Raw genomic sequence first — 19,349 nt, 5'->3', positions numbered from 1 at the left:
ATTTAATTTCTCATTTAGAACGTATAACAAAGTGATTGATAGTCTGATAGTAAGAGAGTATTTTAGAAGATTAATTAACCTCTCCTCTTCCAAACTTGAAGTATTTCATGTTGCTTTCAGAAGGCAAGATATGACCTGTTGCATGTACAATTTGCTGTACTTCACTAATTTCTTTAAATATGCTTGATGTTGTGTCTAGCAAAGTCCTAGACAATTCTGCGACTTATTGGACTTGTGTTAAAATGCTTGATGACTTCTAGGTTCTTTTAAAATTTTAAATTTATTTTTTAAAAAGACACTTTAAGTTTCTTCTGCAGTTCTGGCTATTGGATGTTTTGTGTTGCTTTGATCTTAACAGGGTTACAAAGAGGCATCTCAGGTCTTTTGAAAAGACCGAGTAGAAGATGATGGTAGTTGCTGCTTGTCATTGCTCTTTGTAAAGGATTTAACAAAGCAAGCAACCTCAGGCACCGGCCATGAGGCCACTAGTGAAGAAGTCTTTGGAGCCAAATGAAAGGGGAAATGCCTCAAAATAAGATTGCATTTCTTGCTTGGTCAGTATGACAGGGCAATTCTATTTCTTGGATTTCTTTCTCACTTGTTTATTTGCTTTCTGCTCCTTGCTATGCACAATTTCCACCCAGTGAACCAGATCCTGCGTGTTGTCTTATCTTTCTACTATCTTTCAGAAGGGTTGAGACATGTTCTGTCTTGTTTGCTTGTTTACCGATTTTATGAAAGCAACATAAAATGGGTAACAGTACTACGTGTGCATTGCATTACGAGGTCTTTTGGCCACCAATTACTTCTAATGCAGTAATTATTAAGTAAAACTGATCTGCCTGAGGTTACGAAACCAGAAATGGAGCACATCTGTCCTGACTCCTGGTCCAGTGACACAGCTGTTAATTCACTCAATTTCTACATGAGTTCATTAAAAATCTTTTCCTACAGCTCTGCCTCCCTCAGCAGCCAAAAATTCTCCTTTTAATAGAAGAAAGCAGCTTCCTTTGGGACTGTAATTCTCCCCCAGTAAAAGAACTTACCCAGCTGAGACTATGTGCTGTCTTTTGAAGTACTGTTAGCTCTTTCTGACCTGAGAAATGAGAGGGGAACTGAACTCTTATATCTAAGCTTGGAAAGCGTGCCTAATACAGTGTGCTAGACATTTTTCATGTCTGAATGCTGCAGATAATGTGTTTAAAAAATTCTTGGAGATGAGAACTTGATTTATCATAACAAGGGAGATGCCGAGTCCTCTCCTAAGCCAACCAAACTCTTAAATGGAACTACAGAATGGGAAAATGAGTCAGGTGTGGTTGGGGGGAGTTGGGGTGGGGGTGCTGGTGGTGTGTTTTTTGTGGTGCTGTTGGTGTTGTATTTTTTCCATAATAGATTTTGAAGTCAGTGGAGACCACTGTAGTCTAATCTGTTGTTGCAGTCAGTGATACAGAATTTTATATTGTGATTTCTTCATTGAGCCTATAATGTGTGGTTGTGTGTACTTTTTGGGTATGTATCCATTCTTAATCTATTTAAATTAGATCCATATGAGGACTAGCCTTTTCACATGCCTAGTTTTAATGCTAATGACTAAGAAATGGAGATGTGCATACCTTTGGAAGAGAGAAGACAATGCTTCACTACAACCAGGATGCTCAGAATGTGAGCTAACATGTCATTTGGTAACAAACTTGATTATACGTACATCTCACTTCAGAACTATTTGAGTTTCATGATGTTAATTTACTTCTATGCTTGCAATGGTTCAAAAGTCATTTTGGGGAGGGTTGGGCCTACTAAGGAGGTGTTTCAGTGTGCATTGTTAATTGCAATAGATGAATCCTGTATGTTTCTTGATGAAGCCCTACATGTTTTAAAAATAGTGGTTTCAGACCTCTTCCTAGTGTAACACATTAGCTATGCAACTCCAGAAAAGACTCTGCTAGTATTTTTAGTTATACAGAACAAAACTTAAAATGGAAATTGGTGTTGAATATATTCACATATTCAGCCTGACTCTGGTTCATCTTAAACCACTTTGGAAACATGGCTTAGGCTTTGTATTCTGTAGCCTTCTCCAAAGCTGTAATTTCAGCAGTGATAAAAGGCCAGTCTTATGTTAATGCTTTCTTTGCTCCTTGGGGTCAAATAGTTTGGTTGTGGTGTTTGTGGTATTTTTTTTTGTTGTTGTTGGTTTTTTGTTTGTTTTTTTTTTGCTTGTTTGTTTTTGGGGTTTTTTTTGGTTTTTTTTTTTGCTTGTGAAGGGTTTTGTTTGGTTTTTAAGGTATTTAAATGTTTTCTATGAGTTATCTGTGTAATGCTTTGAAAAGCTGCTGCAGAAACTTAAGTGTTATGAGCTAAAACTGAAATAATAGGCTTTCTGCTGTCAGGTTTAAGTCAATATTGCAGTAGGGCATATAGAAAATGTCACAAGTGCTTGTAGTTGAAAGTGGCCAAGAAGTGGGAGAAAGGAAAGGGGAAAGAAGACTAAATCCCGTCATTCCTGCAGATGTTTGAGCTATGGAGACAATAGTACTTTAACAGACTGTTCTTCCCCTCTGTTCCAGGAGCAATGCCAATCCTCACAGGAACAGGGAACTTGGCAGTCACAGATGTCTCTCTTCATTAGTGCGCTGTGTCTCTTAAACTTTGTCTCATCTACCTCAGAGAGCAGCAGAATGGGGGACTTTCTCAGAACTGAGGGACTCTGGGTAACCTAGAAATTGGATTGTTAGAGCAATGTGTATTTGTGCACTTGCTGCTGCTTCTCTTCCTTAAGGCATTCCCTATTATATGATGTGAAATGTCAGTGGTTAGTGATGTAAAAGACCAGCTAAAGGTAATGATCAAAAGCTTAAAGTCTGTTTTATCTAGGTGCCTTTAACTTGGACACTGAGATGCATACAAAATGGTATACAAATTGCCAGTGATACTCATGTCTTTTATGTCTCCTTTTCCCCCTTTCCTGCTGTATGCCCTTGCTAGTGGCAGGTCTCTGTGTGTTTTTTTCTGTTTTGTTGTTTGTTTGGTTTTTTTTTTTTTTTTTAAATTATAACTTCATGTTTTGTACCTAATTTTTAAGGGGGTAGCAGAGTTCACAGTGTGTAATGGGCTCTGTACAGAACCTGCAGAAATCCAGGCCAAATCAGGATCATGCAAAACTCTTATTTCCCCCCAGTAGTTACTTAAACTGCATAGATGAAGGGCACAAACCCCTGTTTAACTTCAAGCATAGGATTTAAATAAAGTATGTGCTTTGTGCATATGCTGAACTGGAATCATACAGGAACGATGCTAATTTCTGATGAGCACACGCATGTATAAATATATACAAAACTGTCAGTTCACTGATGATTGCAATGTAACATGAAGATCATATGTTGCCTTCCTGGAACAATGTTAGTCAAAGGAATCAATAAGGGGAGGGACATGCATGTACGATGCTTGTTATATTGTTGCACTGACTATAATTTCTGATGATGGAGAGATTTCCTTCTCTTGTGCATCCATTGTTCTAATTTGCTTGAAGATGTCAGTGGTCAAATTTAGTAATGATAGTACCTAGTGAATGGGAGTCCTTGGAAGTCATGCTCTGGACTTCTAAACATGCATTTTTCTCTATGTATGTGTATATATACTCTGTGTATGAAAATATGGGTATATGTATCAGAACATTTTATATATATGTTTTTATTTCTACATTAACTGTTATTTCTGTAGTAACTACTTATTTTTCCTTTAAAATTTGTCTCATAAAGCAGAATGACATTTTTATTTTACAAAATAATATTCTTTTAAAAGATCATCTTCATGTAGGCTGCCAAGATATATACTGCTGCTGTTTTTTGCTTATGTGTAATTTTTTTGTATACCTCTATATCTACTTAGATACAGATATATATCAAACAATACCTGTATAATTAGTCACAGAGAGACAAATTTATATGGCAGTGTAGCACAGTATTGTTAGTGAAAAGGAGCAAGATGATCCTGCCTACAACCATGGCTCTAATCTTCTTGTGAAAGGAACTGTCAGTCACTCTTTGATTCCTCCTGTCTTGTTTTGTCAGAGTTGGTATCCTATTTAATTTCTGTCAATGAAAAAATGCAAACTATTAGCTTTTCTATAAATACATATGAATTAAAAAAAGAAACAAGGTGACTTGCAGGGTTTTTTTTTTTTTCTTCTTATTATTCTTCCTTAAAATATTTAGAGGCCTCTATCAGTTTGAATTCGGGGTTGTAAAATACTGAATATCAGGAAATACAGAATACTCTAAACTTTGAAATTGCTCAAAAATGACTATATGGACAATGTAATTATTCTCATTTTATAGATAAGAAAGTTGCAGCTGAAGGTTTATGAATCTTTTCTGAGTCTGGAACTAAGTGCAGGTCTTGTGTGTCCTGTTCTAATGTCTCCTACAGTTTATTGTTGCTCAAGTCAGATTTTGTGTGTGCATGTTTTTTTAGCATTGTATGATATATAGGTTGGGAGTAGTATGTCAGAAAATGTGGGTGAGGAGAGGAGAAGATAGGCATATCCGTCTATTGCAATGATACAGCATCTAGGATGATGTGCATTGTTTGGAAGAAGAATCCATTAAGAACAGCAAGCTTGAGAGCCAGGACAAATGACAGGATATGTGAAGAATTAGTTGGATGGAGCATCTGTTATTAATACTGAACAGTGCTTTTTGAAAACAAATGTGAAGCATTAGCGTGGTGGTGAGAATTAATGCTTTTTCGAGAAAAAGAGTGTAAGAGTCATGGTTTTCTTTATTTAGAAGCAATGTTATCATTTCTTGCTTTATCTGAAGTCTGAACACAAATTCAGTTCAAAGTGGAGAAGCGATGCCTGGAATGCTGGCTCTTTCTGATCCCCTAGAGGAAAGCACACCTGGTGCGGCATAGCTGATCACCTCTCTTAGGGGGAGTTGAACTACAAGCTTGATCAAGGCAAGGCAGGCTGGCTAATGCTCATCTACTGAGCGGTAAGCAATGGAAAATTAGCAGAAACTGTGGCACATCTGAGGGCTTTATTGATCTGATTTCCCTGCAGAACTGATTTCTCCATGAAAGCAATCTACCTACTCTCAGGACCAAAGGCGTGTACTCTGAAGTTTAATTGAGTCTGGCAATTGTGATAACTACACATTGTTCTCAGGAGTCTTTCTCAAGTGGCACCAAAGAATAAATGCACCATAATCTCCTGTGTGTTCTCCCTCTCTCTCTCCCTCTCTCTCTCCCTCTCTCTCTCCCTCTCTCTCTCCCTCTCTCTCTCCCTCTCTCTCTCCCTCTCTCTCTCTCTCCCTCTCTCTCTCCCTCTCTCTCTCCCTCTCTCTCTCCCTCTCTCTCTCCCTCTCTCTCTCCCTCTCTCTCTCCCTCTCTCTCCACTTTCCTCTCCCCCTAAAATATATATATATATATATATATTTTTGTTACTACTGCTTTTCTGTAGCAGACTGGGATTTGAAGGGTTTAGAGTACTTTCTTTCAAAATCTGCAAAAACAATCCATTCCTCTTTTTTGTTAGGACTTACTTGACAGTTGACAGTGACAGCTGTGAATGTTGCTGTTTATAACACCAAAGGTTGAGTACATTTTATACTGAGGTCTGTGTAGTTTTCCCTCTGCTATAAACACAAGTTTATCAGCACAGATCATGCACAGAAAGGTTCAAGCTCAGCTATTCACTGCAGAGATGTTAGTTGTTACAGCCTGTATGCAGATAGTGCTTTATGCAACTTTATAGCAGCAGCTTTCATGGAAGGATCATAGACCACAATGATTAAGCATATTTTATAAGTATACTTGAGTATGTGTATTATTTATAAATATAAACTCTATGTATTGAATATGTTGCAGCGCCTCTAGCATTTGTATGTGTTTTGGGCATGCAGTGAGGGAGAAAGGCTACATCTCAGCGAGAACACTACAGACTGGCTTCCATCTCTTCCTGTGTCAAGAAGCTTTTGTGCCTCCCTTCCTCTCTCTCTCAGCTCTGTTTAGACTGTAAGCTGGCACTAAGAAGGAAAGCTACCTTTCTGTGTACTAATACAGAGGAAGAAGAGGAAGGGATTTCTCTGGCTTACAACATAACAAGTCTTTGATAAAAAGACAACTAATGAAGATTGGGTTAATTTAATTTAATTAATTTAGATTGGATATAAGGAAGAAATTCTTTACTGTGAGGGTGGTGAGGCACTGGAATGGGTTGCCCAGGGAGGCTGTGAATGCTCCATCCCTGGTGGTATTCAAGGCCAGGTTAGACAGAGCCTTGAGTGGCTGCCCATGGCAGGGGGGTTGGAACTAGATGATCTTAAGGTCCTTTCCAACCCTAACTATTCTGTGATTCTAATGAAAAAGCACCTTCCTGCTTGACTTTATGCCTTGCATTACTGAAATGCATTTGTAGAGCAGGCATTTCGCTTGAGTTTCTGGCTGTCCATCTGTGAAGTGAGCAGCAGTTCTAACTTGTTAACTTGCAAGTGGAAAAGTAACCTGTTTCTGATTAGATGTCAGATAAGTGGGAAAGATGGACTGTTGATTTGTGACAGGGGAGACCAAGCAGAACATCATAGCTGCTCATAGGCAGGCAGTTGTATATACAGAGCTACTGGCTAGATTGCCTGGGTTTAGGCGTATTGCTCCTGATACTTGCAACATGGTAAATTCTTAGTTACATTGAAGTCCCTGGCTATATGAACCTAAGTGAATTTGAGATTTTACTGAAAATTCATGCAAATAAATTTAAGCCATAAATAATAACTGCATTCACAGTCTGATAATTCTTATCTGAATACAGAAAATGCTAGCCTAAAGGACTAAATTTAAAAGATTAGCAGTTTCTGAGGTTCTATCTATCCAATGCTTAATTCCAACTAGTATCTGGCAATTATTCTGTTATTTGGAACTCCAGTAGACCAATAATTTGCAAAAATCTATCACCATTTATATTTTCATTTCATAACAGATAAATGATGGAAGAACTTTGGGCTTTGTACATTTGAATCTGTTAGTTTGTGTGGCTAGATGTTGCAGGGAAACATGCTTACGTATGCTGTCAAATTCTCTGCTGATAACCTATTTCAGTCTATGTAACATAGCATCAGGTGGCCAGAGTACAGGGATGCACAGCATTTCCAAATAAACTGATGCTGAAATGGCACAAGCTGCAGATTCTTGTCCTCCATTAATTATTTGGCTTTAATACCACCATGTTAAAAAGTACTTTCCCCCCTCCCCCTGAAAGTTTCTGAGCATCAATTATAAAAAAATATAAAATAATACTGGAATATATACAATGATTATTTTATTTTTTTTCCCCTCTCTGAAAGGCACAGAATCCTCACCTATGAGACAGTCTGTAGTAATTTCTGACAGAAAATTTAATAGCTTTGTGGCAATCTCAGGCAGCACCCGTGTAGCTGCTGCTGCTGGGCTTTCTGGTGTGGCATGCGCCAGCAGAGGCCACCATCCTCCTCTGCAAGAAGAACCGCTTGGGAGGGTAGCTGTGGTGTGAAAAGCACTTGACTCGGGTTTCCGAAGTGCATTTCTGAGGACAGTCCCCGGGGAACTGGGCTTTCCTCTCTAGGCTATGGAGGGTGAAAAAGTGAGTGCCAGGAATGGATTTCTTACAGATTTTCATAGTCATTGGCTGTCTTGTAGCAGGATGTGCTGCTCAGGTTACCCTGGTGCTGGAGGTCCAGAGTTAGGCTTTTCTTGAGCCTCACCCAGGAGTTCATAAATGGTTTTTTGAGAATTGATCCCAAGAAAACAACCCCCTCTTCTCTTATTTGGTGTACGTGTGTGCTAAACTTCCCCCCAAAACTGTGCGTGAGTTTCAGGGGTTTTGATTAGGAATAGACTTTTATCTTCATACTAAGCCAACTGTTCCCAGAAACACCATTTGCTCATCTGTAGCAATGCTGTTGACTCTGTTTGAGGATGCTCTCCCTTCCAGCAGCTCTTTGTTCCTAAGGTCTGGATCACCTCACAGTCCTGGAGCAGTATCTCTGATCTACCCAACCACAAATTCAACATCGTGGCCATGCACCCAGGGATCCAGCACATATAATATGTTGTTTCACATGGCTTTTTAGTCTCTGAGTTCTAACATTGCTAGATTAATGGGATGGTGAGGAAGGTTTGTCTGTTAATTGTTCAGGTTGCTGCTTAGGTGAGTTATTTGGGGATATTACTTGATCGACTTTATATGGAGGTATGTATGAGTGCTCTATTAGTTAAAACCTATTGGCTCAAGTCTAGATATGTGTATTGCACCCATGAATAGATCTTCTTATGCAAAAGCCCAAATGCTTTCTGGTGTTCTGTAGAGCAGAGGAACAAGCAGTAGAAAAAAAATTAGAGGCTGTTTTCTAAAACAATTGTGTTACACTTAACAGTTTTGAAGGGGAGACTGTATAATTAATCTTTTACAGTGAAAGTCACTACTGCTGCTTCCTAATGTCCCATTTTTCCCAGCCGCTCCCTCACTTCCCCCACCCTCCCCTTGGGTTGTTTGGGGGATTTTTTTACCCTGTTTACAGGGATTGTTCCTGTAAATCTTCGTGTTCCCACTGACTTCACTAGGGTATCTGTGTGGGAACTTTGCAGAACTGCACCCTTTGTATCTGTTGAATTATAAATGAAGGAAATTGAAAATAGCATTCTTGCTTTTAAGCATTTCTCACACACTAATTTTTCCCTTTGGCTACTTGTGGTTAATCTGCCACCAATTAAAAAAATAAATGCAGACAGCTACTATCAGATCACTTATACAAAGAGGCATGTAAAAGTGGATTATTTCAGGATACATATAACAATTCAGCTAGTATGCTCTTGTTGTTTTATATTGCAATGACTAGAACAAAGTTATTATAAAGATATGTAAAGGAAAGGCCAATTTCCTGCCTCAAAGAGCTCTTTATGTAAGGGTGTGTATTACTTTCCTGACTTCACAGTATGCTAGAGATTGGAAGGGACCTGAAAAGATCCCCACATTGTTCTGTTCTCCAGTACTGACAGTCTTGAAATCTTCAGAAGTGTTTCTTTGTGAAATCAACTTGCCTCTTTCTGAATATATTTGAATAAACTGGGTTTATCTGCCCCTTGTCTTTTGACACATGCTTTACAGCCCACGTAGATCAGGCAGGATATTTTTAGTACTGAGTCAATTGTGATTGAATGTTGAAGGAGTAAGGATTTGTTGCTTGTTAGGTGAATAAGTATTTTGAATCAGCAGGACAGTGTCCATTTTGAATCAATCTAAGCCAATTTACTATTCCTTAACTTATTGTTCCCAAGCAAAACCCTAAAAGCTTCTTTAACACATGGAGAAAGTAGTTAAGTGTGCTTATGCAAGATTTTTGTGAGGCAGACCCACTACTTTCCAGCTGGGATCTGCTTTCAAAATATAAATTTATCAGAGACACACAAAAAAGCGTTTTTCGTTTGACAGCAGTAGCAAGCAGGGGGTCTCAGACCATTTGCTGGTGAACAAGATTACATATCATAAAGCTGTCATGAGTTGGCACTAATTTGACAGTTTGTTGGCTCAAGAGACTCCAGCACTGTGAATGCAGGAGATAGAAATTTCTCTGTGATGCCATGAGGTTCATGTGGAGGGCATTGATGAATGGCAGACAAATTGGATTCTTGAGTAAAGTTGTCTCGTGCTGGGGATGGGGTGAGCATATTAAACTTGACAAGTTTTGGTTGTAAAATGTGTAATGGAAGACAATGGGAGGATGAAGAATCCTTAAAAATCGAAAAATCTGGATTTTTGTTATTCTGTATCTCTTTGGTGGGCCAACTTTAAGTATTTTTAACCTTGAACTAACCCTCATACTCTTTCCTACTCTATAGAATGGTTTACATTGAAATGTTTTATACCAGTCAGAACTTATTAGCTGTAAGATAATGATACCTGGGTAATATAAAGGCTATTTTTCATGTCTCAGAACAAATGAAGAGAGTGAGCGTGTCTGGGAAAGAATGTACATGAATAGAAATTAAGGAGACTATTCTGGAGGGAAAAATGAATGAGCAGGCAACAAGGGGGGTAAATAACATGAATGTGTGAGAAAAGAATGTTCATGGGTAAGCCTTTGGTTAGATCCATGTTTACAAGGAATATCAATGCAACATTTCGAAAGCCATGTTTTCCTGGACATTAGTAAAATTATTGCTAAAACATTGGTTAATATTTGCTGCACTTTACCTCAAAGTGACTCAGTCATGATGCACTTCAGCTAATTCTCAGCCTTGTCCACTAATCCATATGGAATACTAGGAACATTCAACCTGAATTTATCTTTTTTCTCCTTTTTTTTTTTTTTTTAATGCTCTCCCCAGGTACATACAGAATTTGAATTTATTTGGGAAAAAAACAAAATAAAAAAAAACACCTCACCTCCCCCAAGCCCCAAACGAGCTCTGTAGTATTCTGTATCTTCTGTGTACCTTAACTGAATTTGTTCAGATGATATTTTCACAGAGAATATGTTGATCTCCACACACTTCAAGTGAATGTAATACAAGTTAGCATGTCTGGAGACATGTTTATCAAGGAAAGGAGATATGTCACAATTTGCTCATTTTTCTTAGCATTTATTGTTGGGGTTTTTTTGTTAACTTAGATGAGCAAGAAATTTAACTATATATTTTTAAGGAGCTGATATTCATGGTTTTATTTCTCACTGTCTTCATGCTGTGCTCTTTTGTATGTAATTTGCCTATAACTACTGGGGAAATAATCACTCTTCTCTGCTTTGTTGTCTGCTCTATGTTAAATCTTGACCAGATGTGCTTGTTTAACAGTATAAACTTGCTCTGAGAACAAGACAAAGTCATTTACACACTAGAAGTCACTTTCACATAGATTAAGGCACCTGTATAAAGTGTGATAATAAATATGAACTAATTTTAGGCACAAGTCTTCAATGTAAACCATAAGTAAAGTTGGCATGCAATGTAACTCTTGGCAAAGATGTACGCTTGGGTGTCTGAGTTCTTGATGGAATATTTATTTTCATCTCTTGGAGAATTGGATAGAATTGTTAGGATAATTCAAGTGCAGTGGTTGTGCTCACTTTCAGGCACAGTCAGTGTGAGCAACCGAATTTCTATAGTAAATCCATATGTTATTTCAGGAGTGGTTACGTAAAGGAAGCAAATGGAAAAATTGCTGGGTGACTGGAGAGGCCTAATGCAGGTTCAGGGAACGTTCACCTCTGCTGAAGCTGCTGAATCTTCTCTACCAGCAGCCTGAAATTGCGTGTGAAGTCCAGACTGTGTGTTTTCTGGATTACTGTCTGTCATCCAGGAAAGACAAGGGAACCTTAGTAAAAATGTGTTTACTCAGGCTTAGTAGTAAATTGCCTAGTTTTATCTACCATATCTATACATAATGAAGCAGAGACTACCTAGGTTAGTCTAAGTAAACCAAGCCTTGGGCATAGCTGTTGGGCTTCTCTATCGTTACTCTCTAGTAGGAAGATTGCTTTCCAAAGTGCTGGGGAGTTGCATATCTCTACGTAGCGGAAAGTCTCAGCCTGATGCATCAGATGAAACTTTCAGCCCAGGCACATGTGTGGGGGTTGCCTGTGTTCAGTAGTTTGTTATTGATTTCTCTATCGTTTTCAGTGCCTGATGTGCTTCTGTGAGGAACACAAAAAAGGCTGTTGTTTGTGCATGTCTAGTGCCTAAGAAAATCTGCATTTAAGGTGCACTGAGTTGCTACCAAGATTAAGAAATAATGGAAGTTAAAAATCAATATTTTGCTTAATTTAAATTCCCCAACTTCCTCTGTATCACTGAAGTGAATGGACTGATCACCAGGAGTGGTTGTTCACTTTAAATTTTCCCATCAGTCTTTTTGCTGGGTGCTCACTTTAGGTAGCCTTAGGTGAAGGCAGGAGTTACGATACGCCTGTTTAGTAATGCCATAGGTATTAATTTATGATTTGATGTGTGTAATTAATTATTAGAAAAAGGTTAATATGTAACCTGTATTTTGAAACATTTGAACTCTTTCCAGAGTAAAGAGACAACAGAAAATGGGAATTGACTCTGTTGCCGTTCTCACTACTGTCAGATGTAACTGATCTTAAAAACAGTCTTGGTTCAAGTGTCTGTAGGTTTAAGCTTGAACAACAAAACTTCAAGCCTATAACAAAATGGTTCAGGACTATGGGTTCCAAGAGAAGGGACAAAAGAAGTTATATAATGCTTTCCAAGAGTTCTGAAAAAAAAAATAGATTTATTTAGTTTTATTGATTTTTTTAGCCATGTTACAGAATGTCTTGGGCCAAAATTATTTCAATAATAAAAATCACTTGTTATGGGATGTGAAATAATAGGTGCGAATACTAAAGACAGGCTGCTGCTTATTTGCTGCCATGCTTTATATCGCATTGTTTGTCTATGTTGCAATATAGCTGAGCTCCAAATGGAAAAACAGTAGTTTCTGGGTTACAACTTAAGTAAAAATGGCCACATTCTGGCAATTGGTCACTTGGTAGTAATAGGGTATGAACAATACCCTGTGGAAAAATGCCCTATTATTCAGCTAGTTAAATGTTGTAAGCCGTGAAAAATAAAAGCAGGACAATCTATTGTAGACAGTGCACGGGGAGTGACCTTCCTTTGGAAACAATTAGAGGACAAAAATCCTCTTTACTCCTGGAAGGTACAGAGCAGTGATCAGGGGCATTTACCACCTTTGAGCCTAACTTTGGGCTTTTCTACTGCTCTTCTGCAGTACTGCAGATCTGCAATCAGATACTGAAAATCCTTCCAGGTGGAGGCAGTTGTTTTAATGCTGTCTGTCCGGACAAGTGTCTGGATCAGGAGCTGAAGTAGGACTGTCACAGCTGGGTATGACTAACTTGTTCCCAAAGTGTTATGTGACTCTTGCCTGGACAATCCAGCTGGATACACTTAATTGGGACAAAATGTACACGAGTCTACTGAAGAAGGAGCAGAACAATAGTACTCTGAGGAAATGCCTAAAAGCCAGTACATGAGTTCAAGTATCCAGTTTGAAAAGTTGTCTCTGTCTTGAGTGTGGGTGTACAGGTCACAGCCCCAGTGCCTTTGTGAGTGGAGATACACAAGCTACCAAGACCAAATAAGAGATGGGGATTCAATAGCACATCGCTTTGGCCCTGCTTTTCCTACTTGGAAAACTTGTCTGTATTTCCTTCTGTGTAAATTTAGAGAACTTGGTTTCTCAGCAAGACGCACAATATTCAACAGATGGAGACGGGTGCCTACTGAGCTACCCTATGAAGGGAGTTAGTAAACCAAATAAGCTGCACAAGTGTACACAAACCCCACTTCCATCCCAGAAGCTGACCAATCTGTTTGGATTTTGTAACTGGGAATTCTTTTGCTGATACTGCTCTGATAATTATTATTATTATTAATTTTTTTTTTAAACAAAGCACTAGATTATTTAATAGTTTTCTTTTGAGAAACAGGAGTGACTCAAGATGGTCCACAGTATGTGGGTTACCACTGTTATTCTCCTTCCTTCTGTTTGGTGATGGCTCAGCCCCCATCCTCACTTGAGCTGTGTGTTGTCTGACTGGAGGCTGGTTTGTGTGAAGTTATTATCCATGTCTCCAGCTGAAGTTATGTCTGTTTCCTAGGGATTCAAATGGGACTCTTGGGATTCAAATAGAGAAAATGGAAAAGGAATGGGGGAATGTAATGTGCAGTAGGAGGAAATCTGTTCTTGTGGTATGATTCTTGCAAAATCACTTCTAAATATAAAGTATTCAGAACAAGAGGGTGTTTTTCATTTTCCTGGAGGAGTGCTTTCATCACTAGAATATAAAAAAGAATGAATGAGGCATGTCACGGGGTCTGAAGTTGATAGTTAAACCTTACTTTCATTATGGAGTTAAAATTGTTCAGTGTACTGTGGGAATGCCTGCTAGACCACCCTCTCAGCTAAAATGCTGAAGTACTTTGCTTTATGCGTGTAACAAGATACAGATGCACAGTTCTGAATTTCTCACCCTTCCTCACCTGCCTGATTTGGATGTGCAAAATCCAAGCTTTAGGCAGATGGGGAATTTGAAATGTTGAAAACTAGCATGCTAAAGGAATTTAGGCAGTAAGTGAATATGGTTTTTGAAGATCATAATTTTGGTTTAGGTTCCTACATTCCAGTAACTCCCACTTTCAATTCAAGTATTCCCCTTGGATCTTGGACTAGGTGTGTTTTGTACCTCATATTTCTGTGTCCACAAAGGACATGAATGATTTAGTATGCAGACTTGCTGGTAGCCACAGCCATGCAAGAAGAAAGCTGTGATAAAGTTCTTCAGCCAAAATGTTCATACTTAAAGGATGGGAGGGAGCAGATTTAAACTGTAATGTGTAACAGCAAGTCTTTGCAAGGTCTTTGATACAACAGAGAAAGATTGACTGTCTGATATGCCCACCCACCCCAAAGCAAAAAATAAAGTGATAGAACAGCAGCAGCAAACACATATAAAAAAGGAGTTCAGGCCAATTCATGACTTGCACCACAACTTTAAATTATATTTGTAACCTGGTTCCTCTGAATTAGTTATTGAATTAAGTATTTTCTGACTCTGAGTTGCAGTCAGTGCTTAAAAAGAGCAGGGAATTACACCATTATTACAAAAATTGCACAGGTGGGGCATCATGAGGAAGCATTTTTGATTAACGCACTGATTATATTCTCATCCACTTCTCAGTAAGTAAACATGCATTGCCTCCTTTTCCTCCAACCCCTTTTTCTAGTTAGTCAGCTCTGCTTGTATCTGTGCTTGGTGTTAAGAGTCTATTATGGGTGTTATCTCCTCTTAGGCTACACAGGATCAAACCTTGAAAGTTCAAGGCATTCTATTTGCCATCTATTAATTAGCATTTTTATTCCTTATGATTCTGCTTCCTTCAAAGGGAGTGTTCTTATATTGCTTGTAGAGGACAATTTCCTATAGTAAGATATGTAAGCACAAGGCATATATTGATCTTTTCATGACCTTTTCTAGTAATAATATGTAAGATGTACTGCTGCCTTCAAAGAACAGTGTATCTTCTCAATATCATGAGATATTAAATATTGCAGTGTGTAATGTGTAGTTCATTTAAAGGCATGTAAATATTCTTTATAACACTTAAGAGCTTTAGGCAAAGATCCAGGGGGTGGGAAATAAAAGAAACGTTGCAGACTGGGATATACACACACACAAAAAACCCCACAAACCCAAACCACAAAACCCCCAAAACTCCAACCAAAAAAACCCAACCTCCCTCCCCCCCCCAAAATATGAATATTTCTTTGTAAGGCTCTGACAAAATGAAAAACCCCAGGAAATAAACTTGTGTGTGTGTTCTATGGGGCATTGTACTACATGCCATAATTTATAACATAGTTCTAGATAAATATGTCTGCCAATGGAATCTCACAGTAATGATACTGGTAATTAATAATGCTAATAAATTTAGTAGAGCTACAAATGCTGTACTTCTATACAGTGTTCTGCCAAAAAATACATGCATATTTTTACTTATTTTCCATATCTCTCTCAAAAGAAAACCAGGCACAGTCACCGGAAGTGTTTTCCTTGGCAAGCTAATGTCACTCACAAAGTCTGCTGGGCTGCAGTTCAGGATGCTTGTAAAGGTAGCACTAGCCTGCTTCTCTTATCTCTGACCACACCTAGCAATTTCATTTCCTTTACTGATGATTTCCTTGTGCTGCTGCTGATAAAACAGTGTATGGCGAGACAACTGTGGGCTTACTACAGTGTTGGAAGCCACCCGTGGAAAACTGAGCAGCATGTCTGCACTGTGGCTTCACTGATGTGCTCTGTTGTGTATTGGTGGCACTCCAGAACTAGGTTAAGACTTCTGGGTTGTTCCAGGAGCATTGTATTCTTCCTAGAAAACCTGGTATGAATAGCCAAAGATGTTTCCCAGCACATATTGTCTGAATTTGCTTTCTTCAGCAGCTATGCAGATAGCCTTTCTGCATGGATTTAACTCCAGTAACACTAACATTATAGACACAGCTAGGCAGAAGTGAAAAGTACATTTAAGTGTTGTAATTCTCCTGTGTATCTGTTCTTGCTTTTTCTCTTTGCGCTAGATTTCCATCTCTTTCCAACCAGCAGGCTAATGGATGTGTTCAAAACTTGGAACAATGAGCCAGCAGGAAGGGTATGCTTCCTTAGGGCAGGTCTGGACTTCATTTTAGACTTTTCTGTGAAAACTCAAATCTTCATGTGAACAGGCCAATCCCTTTAGAATAAATCTCTAGACACAACTTGCTTTCTGCTGCATTACTTCTAATCACACCCTGCAATGTGTTAAGCCCTCAGAAAGCCAAGTATCACTTACCCTGGTTTGCATCTGGCTTCTCTTCAGGCTATTGAATAGAAAAATGGTGAAAATCTTCAGATGATGGAGTACGTATCTCTTGGCGTTGGCACTTTGAGCTTCCTCTGGAAATAAGCTAGGAGAGCTGTCTCAGTAAACAGACCCACTGCACAATAGTCACTGCTAAAGATACAGATCTAATTAGGATGTAGTCTTAATTAGAATGCATTGGAGAAGTTGACCATATGGCGATAAAGATGGATAAATTGTGGAACCTTCTTCCCTAGTGTAGAGAAGTACACTTTTTTTTTTCTTTTTTTTTTAACAATCTTCAGGGATTCCTGGCTGCCAAAGACCTTTTTTTGATTAGAAACCTAAGAAAGTACCACATTTTAAAGCTGAGGACACACAGTACTTGGGAACACAGTGGCCTATGCCTGACCTGGAATAGATGTGCTTTGTAACAAAGCAAAGCTGAGGAAATTGTAGAATCTTTTGTTTTTGTTTTGTTTCTAAGAGGTGTTGTGACTGGCTGCACTTAATAACACTGGGTCTGGAGCCAGTCCAGGGAAGAATCACGATAAAGTCGTGCCCCCATCTCACTCCTCCCCCCACATATATAAGTATTTGAAACAAATATGTTTCAAAGGAACCACGAATTTTGAATACTTATTTTCTTTATTGCCACTCCTCTTCATCTTTCAATATGAATTATCTCCTTTGGAAAGTTCATGTGTGAGTGTGTTCATGTTCACAAATGTTGCTGTGCTTATCTTAAAGGAAAAGTATCAGTCCAGTATGAAACCTTGATTAATGTCAAGATTAATGCCCAAGGATTCCTTTAAATGGTTATTGCTTTTACCTGGGGGAGGATGAGCCCTGTTTTTCTTGGGACATAGCTATAACTAGTCCAATAAAAAATAATAACCAGAAATATACAGAGAGGCATTACAGTGTTTCACATCTACCACTAGAGAGCTAGAAGCAGCTTCAGACAGACTTACTTTGTCCCAGCAGCTGCCTGCTGCCTGCTAACTGCTACAGCTGTTACAGAAAATGTGGTAACTGTCCTGAGACTGAGGTCATTTACTGCACTCATTAAGCTGCTGTAGAAAATGCACTGTGGAGGCTATTAGAGGGGAAAGCCTCACCCAGAAGGGTTATGTCGGATCTGCCTGGTCATCTTGACTTCAAAGGACAGAAAAGAGCAATGCAAATGATACCTAGTGTTTATTTTTGTATTGTTCTTGCTATCTTTGTGTTGTAACTTTTCTGGTTCTAAAGGTGGTGCTCCATCAGAACAAGAGTTAGATAGTTGCCTAAGTTAGACTTGGTCTGTGTGTGAAATAATGGTATTCTAATCAGAATAATTTTACCAACAAGTGAAATGAAGGGCTGAAGGTCAGGGGATGTTCCCCATCAGCATGCCTAGGATCCCCAACAGAATGGCTGTGATATAAGCAAAATTGATCGCTGAAGAGTTGCAAGCAGGTCTCCAGATTCTTGAAGATGTCTGGCATGATTTGCTTGTTTCCCCCCTGTCGTGTCCTCCCTTCCTCCCCGCCCCCTTCTTTCAGCATGTTAGCTTTCATAGGTATTTGATGCAATTACCAAAAGCAATGATTTCTAAGGTTTTGGGATATTTTATACAAATACCTGACATTTGTACACAGTGAAGATAAATATACTAGTCAGATTTATAAAACAGACTTTAGCTGTCTTTCTGCATTACTAATAATGCTTTGCTAAAATAGTGATGTTAATTAACTAATTGCTCTACTTTTAGTCTTACTTTACTAGTGATTAAATTATAATTTTCCTTCACTTTAATAGTCTATTTCACTTTGATACTCCTAGACTACTGCAATGCTTATCTGTCTTGCTTTTCACTCCCCCAGTAACACATTTAATGGAAAAGACAATATAGCCTAAGCATTTATATTTTGAAAAATCATTCTCTCTGTTTATTTTCTTCTAAACCAGTCATAGACATGATGAAACTACTTGTGTTTCCTTCTGTAATAAAAGAAGAAAAGTAAATACCTGATTACGACTGACCCACATTCATAAATTTGTAGATCCCTTGCTGCACTGACATTACTCCAGGGATGATGATGTCCCTAAAAATCTACATGCAAGTTAGGTTATGAAATTTCAGCTAATATATTCTCTATAAGCCTTCATTAGTTTTGTTTCAAATAGCTGTATTAGTAAAATTATAATTATTAAATATAGACTAACGTGTATCTATTTAACCACTTGATTATTCATCTTAATGCCAGACATGTTTCTAAAGTCGTTTCTAATGTTATTGCTTAAGCTCTAGCCAAGAACAGACAGTATCAGCCTCTTGAGTAAAGTGTGAGTCCTTCAAAGGTTTCTTGTCTCCTGCCAAAAAATTTGGAAAATATATGATGACAATAATTCAAAAACTTCTGTGATCTGGATAGCTGAGACACACATTTAATTTGTAATGCAGACAGGCTAGCCAATGCACAGTTAATCTTGTCTGGGGGCATGAGCTGTTGCTTGTGTTTTGGCTTTCAGTAAGTGCTTACATACGTCCTTCCTTCTCCTTACTCTTCTCCGGTTCAGACTATGTTCTTGCCTTCCAGTAATCTTCACTTGCTTTACACTCACTAATCCTTTTTTTATATAGTACATCTGTGAATAAACGGAGAATGTGAGTAGGAAAATGTGAGTTTCTGGAGAAGATCTGTACCACGGATGTGTGCATACATACCATGGGTGTAGGTTATCCATAGCATGTGGGTATGGATGATTTCCAAATATGGCTATATCTGATTCATATATATGAGCGTGGAACAGTGCAGATTCACCCTGATATTAAAAGACTGGTTTGAATGCTGACGTTATTAGGTACTTGATAGTTCCAGACTGTGATGTGTGTTAGATTTCTTTGGAGGTTTCCTCTTTTCCTGCACAACCTCATTTGAGTTTAAAGGGTTTCTACCAAGAGG

General features: G+C 38.5%; 1 long non-coding RNA gene across 1 annotated transcript in view; it reads left to right on the top strand.

The window, feature by feature from the left end:
• LOC133226452 (uncharacterized) overlaps positions 1–19,349 on the top strand; it is a 120,742-nt gene that overhangs the window by 10,702 nt on the left and 90,691 nt on the right. The gene's annotated exons all lie outside the window — the stretch shown is intronic.

Source organism: Neopsephotus bourkii, unplaced genomic scaffold (genome assembly GCF_033783945.1).
Source record: "Neopsephotus bourkii isolate Nb327-2 ecotype Australia unplaced genomic scaffold, CSIRO-AGI_Nbou_v1 NB_1783, whole genome shotgun sequence".
NCBI classification, from domain to species: Eukaryota; Metazoa; Chordata; class Aves; order Psittaciformes; family Psittacidae; genus Neopsephotus; species Neopsephotus bourkii.
This window is presented reverse-complemented; position numbering and strand designations above follow the sequence as displayed.